The sequence below is a fragment of the Pinus tabuliformis genome, chromosome 5_1 (assembly GCF_031772625.1).
Source record: "Pinus tabuliformis cultivar Carrire ecotype Pingquan chromosome 5_1, CPIR1, whole genome shotgun sequence".
In the NCBI taxonomy this organism is placed as follows: Eukaryota; Viridiplantae; Streptophyta; class Pinopsida; order Pinales; family Pinaceae; genus Pinus; species Pinus tabuliformis.
This window is the reverse complement of record NC_142305.1, coordinates 127,274,193-127,282,848: the sequence shown is the minus strand read 5'-3', so window position 1 is coordinate 127,282,848 and position 8,656 is coordinate 127,274,193.

Genomic DNA, 8,656 nt, shown 5'->3' with positions numbered 1-8,656 from the left:
TTTTGTGGGAGCAACTCAAAGGCCTTAGTTGCATGCATGGTTTGTCATGGGAGTGACTGGGGCTACAAATCATTGAAATGTGAAGTTGCCTTAGGGGTTGGTCACCTAGAAGGGTTGGTTGGACCTTGACGGTTCTCTAGCATGTGTGGAAGGTAAAATTTCTTTTGTTTTGTTGCTTCCACTTCCTTAATTGTACATGGGGAGTTGAATCACATCATAGTATCTCTCATCGCATGTTTACCCCAACAGATTGGTTAACTTGGGTAAATGTTGGAGGAAGGAATGACAGAGTGGTATTAGAGCATCGTTCACCCCCTGGATTGAATGGGTGGTTTGAGTTGGACATGCATACATATCGGTTTCAGATGTGTTATTCATGCTTGTGGTTTATGTGTTTGTTGTGTATGCATGGTGTTGGCCATGGTTTCATTTGTGTCATCATGTGAAAGTTGATGATGTTGTTGTTGGGATGCTTTAATAATGAATTCATGTCAGTTGTATATGAATTTTTTATGCATGTTAGTGTCTATATGTTGTTATTCGTGTATAGTAGATAAAACATGCATTGTGAGGTCATTGTATGTAGTTTATGTCATCATGATGTTGTTGGTTGTTATGATGCTAATGTTTTGGCTGAGATAGAGTAGGAAATGTAGATGATCAAAGCAAGGTTGCAACACTGGACATTATGGTAAGAACAGATCGTCAGATAGCTTTGTATGGTGGGTTTGTAAGTATGTTGGTTAATGGTTGTTATAAGAATTAGGGTTACTTATATGCTTGTCATTCCATTGTTATTGTGGTTACATATATGATAAATGCTAGTTGATCAGTGTAGTCATATGCATGTTTCAGATAGTCATGAAGGATAGTGACTTCTTGTTATATGCATTTTGGTCATTACATCTAAGGCCTTGATGTTATCATGTTTTGTGCTAATTTGGATTGACCTGTGTGGATGATTATGGTTATGAGATTTAAGTATGAGTTAATATATTGTGATATTATGTCATACTAATTTAGATTGATTGTGCATATGTGAATGTTATTCATGAATAATAATTGTTTATGAGTTTATGATGTGAAAAAGTTAACTAGTTACTGTTATGGACATCATGATCTTATTTATGTTTGAGTTGATATGCTATGAAGTTATATCATGCTAATCTAGATTGATTGTGTAGACAATATAGCCTCCCCTAAGATACATTAAGGTGTGAGATTTCTTATGTCGTCTACTCGGTGCTTGAATGTTTGATTATGTCGTCTATTTGGTGTTTGACTGTTTGGCATCTATTGTGTCATTTATCTATTGTTTGTATCTATAAATATGCATGAAGAAATGATATTGTTTTAAAATGATCACACTAATACATGTGTTAAGAACAATTGATATGTACTTGAGTGTAAGTTGGTGCTAGTTGTAGTATTATGACTAGTGACTGTGAGTTGATTGTGATAAGTTTGTTAGTCTTGATAAAGGTCGATTTCAAATTAAAAGATATGATGACTTGATGTTTGGAACATGTGATTGACATGTGTGAGTAGCTGCAGGGAAAAATGCTAGGTATTAGCATGAAAAGGTAACAATTGATTTATTTATATAGCTAACAACTGTGTGATGTGTTAGTAGATAAGAAAACTCCATTGCAGCAAGGGAAAAGTTAAAAGAAAGGAATTAGGTGAGAATTCCTTCGGCTATGTTTAAAAATTGTGATTCACAATGAATGGGTGCTTTGCATGAATACAATATGTCTTCTTATCCTTGATTCGTCTGACATTATATTGATATGTGTTATATTCCTGAACATGTGTTTGACAGGTATAACAACTAGTTTCTAGTTATAGTTGGATTCATCAAGGGAATTGGAGTCCCTTGAGAGATGGCATCGATATGTTCAATTTGAAGGCAGCGTGATTGGCACAAAAAGGTAAGGAACTAGTGTATTGTTATGTTTTCTTATACACTAATAGTTATGTGTTTATGGTAGTGTTATGTAGGGAATTGCATGGAAAAGAGACTGCCATGAAATAGTGAAGAAGGCTTAGGTCGAATTTAACTTGGAGGCTTCGGGAACCCATGAGGTTGAATCATGGTTTTTTTTGGGAGTTTTGTGCCTTCGGTATTTTGTGATTTGTTTGAGATTGATTATGTGCTTGATTCCATCTGGTGCAAGACCTTGCCACTTTGTTTGTGATGTCGTATTACTATTGATTTTCATGGTTTTCTTCTTGTTAGATTTCTTGTTCTTGCCATTTATGTTTTGGGGGTCTTGGGATTTGGTGGGATTGAGGGAAGTTAGTGGAGCTCAGGGAGAGATGAATGAAGTCCAACAGGCAATTTAAGACTTGGATGAAGCTCAGTGCATATATAAGAGAAGATGAAGGAAACAATATGAAAATCAATTGGATTGGTTGGGTCCATTGGGGTAAATGGACAATTGTAGGAAAGTCATGAGAAAGGTAATAGGAAGGTGAAGTAAATGGATTTAAGGCATGAGATGCCTTGGCTATATTGGGAACAATTGTTCTCAATGTTTCTCATGTTGTGAATGAATAAAGAGATTTCTCTTAACCTTGACCTTATGGTATCTGATGATTATGTTGTGATCATATATGTATACATGTATGTATCTATGTATGTCATTGTCTGATAGGATCATGATTGTTTTTTGCTAATGTTTATATATATATTTATGTACATGTATATGTATATGTATATGTATGTATTTCACTATTTGATAGGGTTGTCAGGGAGAATTCTTGTGGAAGAATGATTGCTTATGCAGGTGAACGGCATGAAGAGGTTCCTGGCTATGACCAATCGAGTGGGTAAAGTAGTCCTGACAAATCTACGAGGTCATTATTATGAAAATCAGTGATCCTAAATCCTACTATAGTAATTGATAATATTTCTTATATTTATTAAATTACTCAAACAAATTATATGCAATTTTCTATGGAAAACATCAAAATACATACACTACAGTCTTAACAAATAAAATTTTGCAAGAAGTAAATACAAGGAAAATACTAGAACATATATAACTATAGTGACACAATTATTTTTGGACAATTGTCTGCGGAAAACCCAATGTAAGAAAGCCAGTGCAGAAAATGAGGGTTTCTTTTATTAATTCTTACTAATAATTTTTTTACAAGAAAAAATAGAGGAAGAATCACTCAGATAATTTTACTAGTGATTTTCTCACAAACCACAATGTTTTCTGACTCTCAATAGCACCTCCTACTTCTTTCGCTAGCCTTTCTGCATCACCCTCTGCACGGTGACAACATAGCCCCTGCATTAAACCTTCTACGTCCCAACTCTGCGTCTCTCCTCTGTGTTGCCTCCTCCATATTTGTACTACACCCTTTGACTATGCCGATGCCCTCTCTCTCCTACTTGCAACTCACTCGTTGTTTAGATTTTCTCTTCCCGAACTTCAGCTAGTGAGAAAATCAATCTACTTAAGCAACTGAGTATATGCTCTTGTGTATTCTCCCTCTACCCATCGACTTATTCTTATAATATTTTGTTGGAGCACAACGACCAAGAATAAAACATAATTGATGGCTAAGATTAACTGGAAATCGATCCATGTCTTATTCTAGAAGATTCTCACCTGATTTAATCAATACCTTTTAACTAACCAAATCTCCTATGTTTAGACTTAGGAAACAATTTTAAAAAGTTATTTTTTAATAAAATCATCTCTAGGTGGAATTTTTCGAGACAATTTTGGGGTTTTGGAGAATTCATGTGTCTTAGCCTCTCTGCAAAATCTTGAGGCAAGAGCATATCCGATGCAACATAAATCAACACTCCCTCTTAGCGAGGAATGTGCTCTAGTGCTGCAACCCACTACAACATAACCCTATCTATACACCTCTCTTGTTGCGATGTTGAGTCTAGCCCCACTGCCCACCAACTATTGTGCACCTCTTATATGAGTTGCACCTATGATGCTGCCAACCGTGTTGAACTGTTGTCAACTATTTCATTTGCACTGCAACTCCCTCTTAATTGTTGCCGCTGAGAATTTATTGAAATGGATTCTCTACCATACCCATCTATTCTCTAAACTGCATGAACTTAGCTCTCCCTAGATATGTTCTTAGTATGTTTTCTACCTGATCACTTATGGGAATAGATTGTAGCTGGACTACCTCACGTTGAACACAATATTTGATTAAATGACATCTGATATCAATGTGCTTCGACATATAATGAAGTACTGGATTCTCATAGAGTTTTATGCAACTCTGATTATCAAAGTAAATATTGGTCACTCCCATCCTCTTGCTGAAAAAACTCACCAGCAATTTCCTAACCCATATGGCTTTGCACGTGGCTATGCTAGTCACCATTTATTCTACTTCTGCTGAGCTCAGTGCTACTCACTTTTTCTTCCTACTGCACTAAGAGATTGTCCTTGATCCAACAATAAAGCAATACCCAAAGCTACGTTTCCGTTTGTTGGGTCACTGATTTGTCATCATTTTTGCTTGTCTTTGACATTCATTAGGTCATTATTTCCAACCATCCATTGCACCATTTAACTCACTTACCACCATTTTTAACATAATTCTTCGTTATGTGTATCTATATGTCTAAGTGGTTAATTAACATAGTTTTCATTTATTTTTAGTAGATTAAGAAGAATTTTTCATGATTTTAACTAATGGTAGTTTAGCAAGTTCACGTTTCTGCAATTTTCTTAAGTTCCCGTAGCTACCTCCATGGTTGAGATAGTAGCACCACTCTAGAATGAAATCCAACACATGGAAATTGCTTTTAGAAGCTCCAATATGGATTTTCATTGGTCAAATTCCACCTAGATCGCACATGTGGACCTTGAGCCAAAGATCAAGGAAAAATCAAAGCACTTTTGACCAGTCCACTTCAAACACTTTTTCTGAGCAAATTAAAATGAATCTCAAGACAATAAAACATGGGTTTTGTTCAAAACGGGCCCAATTAAGATTCTTATGAGAAATTTTCCCAAATTCATTACCATTTGGGAGATATTTCAGGTTCTTTGGAGCCCTATTTTGAAATTACGTGAGCAAAGAGTGCACCTATGTGTCAATGAACGAACAACCAAGCAAATAGAGGTTGGAATGGACTATGCTTCATTACATTCATAGCAAATAGGTGTCCATTTAGTTTTTATATTTAGCCAGATGAATCTCCATGAATTTACATTGTAATCAATATATAAACATGCCAATGAAACATAGAAGGGGGTAATTTTTTATGTTACTCTAATATTGTGTTAAAAACACTATTTTTATTACTTGAATGAAGATGTGCATTAAAATTCCAATTTCTAGTTGGTTGATACCTAAAGTCGAGACCATTTTTTTTGGAGGGCCCCTGCAATAGAAGAGGTTATGTTTTATTTTATATTTTTCAATTAGATTCTTTCATAGTTTTTATTTTGTAGATTCAATGTTATGTTTTTATTATGATATTTCATTCTCATTTCATTATAGACGCTTAAATCATCTCTGTCATCTCTTTAATTAGCTTCCGACATTCTTTAGCATAAGTGTTTGTATCTTTAGATCTTAATTAGTTTCCAACAGTCCATAATATAGGAACTCTCTTGATTCTAGTTCGTTTCCATGGTTTTTAGCATAGAATTTTGGGTTAAATAGATGAACAATTATTTCTACAATTTTCATTTCATTTCCAACATTTCCTTTTCAATTACAATAGATGACAAACTAGAGTAGATTTATTTTCTTTTGAAGATAGATTAAATCATTTTTTACATAGATGTTTATCATAGATTATATTTTCATTCTTTCATCTAAGCAATCAAAGATTTCTTTCAAATAGATTCTTTCTTGCAAATTGGGTAGTTTGTTTTTTATTCTAATTTAAAGATTCTTTTTCTGAGTTTAAAATTGTAATTTCTTTCTAATGATTTCAATAATTTATAAATTCCTTTATTTTCATTAATATAGATTTCATTCACATAAAAATTTCCAAAATAGATAAAAATATTGAATTTGTTTCTTTTTTTAGAATTTTAGTTTTTCTTCTTAATTCATTCTTAGCAAGTAAATTGGTTAAGATTTAAAAATAGATTCAACCCACTTAAATTATAATTTAGTTTAAATCATCATGATATTTTACATTTCATCAAAAATGAAAAACAAAACATAAAACGACAATCATCATAATAAACTGAGAGTAAGAATGGCTTCTAACATATATAGTGCATTGCACTTCATAAGTTTACCAACTCTAGTCGATAATTTATGCTTGCCATTTAAGAACATTGAATTGACTAAACATTTTGGAGTTGTTGCCGGGGAAGTGTAAATATGAGCCTTTTTCTCTCTTAAAAAAAATGAACAAATAAACAAACTTAAATCACCTACCACCACCACTATATCACATTGTGCAGTAAGAGCCACACATCCACATCATGAATTCCTAGTTTGCAGGTAGAAGTAGAGGTGACAAAGTAGGTAGAAGAAATTTTTGAAGATGATGATAATGAGGAAGATCCTTTTGATTTTCCCATTCAGGAAACTTATATCAATGTTCATATGAAGAACATCCCTACATCCGTACTTCCTAACATCAAAGGTATGAGATCAGAGGACCCAGAAAAATTTATTTTTGAATTTGAAATAATTTGTAGATCTTATGGCTACTCATTACACATTCAAAAAATGAATTTGTTTCCGGCAACATTGAAGGATAAAGCTCTTAGATGGTTCATGACTTTAGGAACAAATTGCATAAGGACATGGGATGATATGAAAAGAGTACTTTTGGAAAAATGTAAAGCTTATTGTGTACACCATGACCTTAGAAATGAAGTCTTTAAGATGAACCAAAAAGAGGATGAAAACCTAGAAGACTTAGTGGAGAGATTTACTTATAATATCAAAAGATCTAAATTTCATAATTTAGGATTAGACACATTAAAAACACTCTTACTAAATGCTATAAAGGATGAATGGATTGATCTTCTTAACTTGGTGGGAAAATGAGATGTCTCTCTATTTCCATTTCAAGAGATTTGTGAACTATGCAAGAACATATCAAGAGGAAAAGCAAAGTATGTAAGATGCCCTCAAGTTCCATTTATGGCAAGAGTAAGTAAATCAACAACAAGATTGGCAAGTCAAACTAAACTTAATAATTTACTAAACATTCTTGGTAATTTAAATGAACAAACTGACATGCTAGTAATGCAAAACAAGCAAAAAATTGAGAATGTTGCGTCATTTATATTTTGTCCTAAATGTAGAAAGAAATATGCTTTGCATGAATGTCCACTTGAAAACATTACAATCTGTAAATTTTGTGTACGATCAAATACTATTGAATATTTCCCATCATTACCAGGGTTGAAGGAATTTTACCATAAGGATAACAGAGTAAATCGAGTAAAAAAACAACTCTATTATGTAGCTCCAAGAGTGCTATGGCAGCCTCATCAACCCAATATGATGCAATAACCTTATGCACAATTTCAAGGTTATGCACAACAGTCTCAAGCTAATCGGAATACACCCTTGCCTTTACAACCTTGTTGATCCCAACCTCAATGCCAATCTTGGCAACAAAGATGACAAAGCCCATAAAGAGGAAATCCACCATATCCTCAATATTTTCCTTACTATCCTCAATACCAACATCAATGTTATCCATAATATTCACCTCCACTAGAGCATTAGTTTTACCCTCAGTTGACCTCAATTCAACCTTTCCCATTACCATAAACACAAACACCCCAAAGATCCATTCCCACTACACTACCTGCACAACCATTTCGAGATTCCAACAATAAAACACCTCAATCCACTTACAATGATGAGGTATTGAAAAATGATTCACCTACTACCATTAAATAACAACAACCAGATAAATAAGACTCAGATAAGGTCCAAGAATCATGGATGTCTGTCGATAAAAAGCAGTTGTTGGAACCTAAGATTGAAAGTTTCATGCATCCTATCACCAGATTCTGTGAATGGAGATCACATATATGAGGACTTGAATGGCATGATAGAAGGAAGCCAAGGAAGACAAGATTACATTGAATCTTGGTTAATGACAGTCATCGAATCCTAATGCTCAATTCTTCAATATCTTTTGACATCATCTCAATGGAGGAAATTGATCTCTCATGATACATATCAAAGAATATATTTCAAACCTGCATATGAGTTTATCTATCATCTTGTTACACACATGGTTCCATTGGAAGTATTCATATACTTGAATGAGATTTCTTTCAAGTAGAGTAGGACATATAAAAAATAAAAAATAAAAAAAATAAAAGGAAAGAGAAAAATAAGTCTTGCTGTGAAAACCAGCTTGCTGGCGCAATTGGACATAAACTTTACTTGAAAACGAGGAAACTGGCAAGCAACATTCACAATAAGTTCTGAAATTTTATGATGGTTTTAATATTTTGTTATGGTTCTTCAAATCATTTTTGGTTCTATGCACAAGTTGGCTGATGTGGGATTTCTTAAGGCCGGCCTTCCAACAGATCTTGTCCCATCGACCTCAACACCTTTCCTGGGATCAAGATCAGAGATTATTTGGAGTGCCTTGGAACTTGCATACATCAATGGCAAACCTCCTCATTGACAAAAATGGGAATACAACAATGTATCT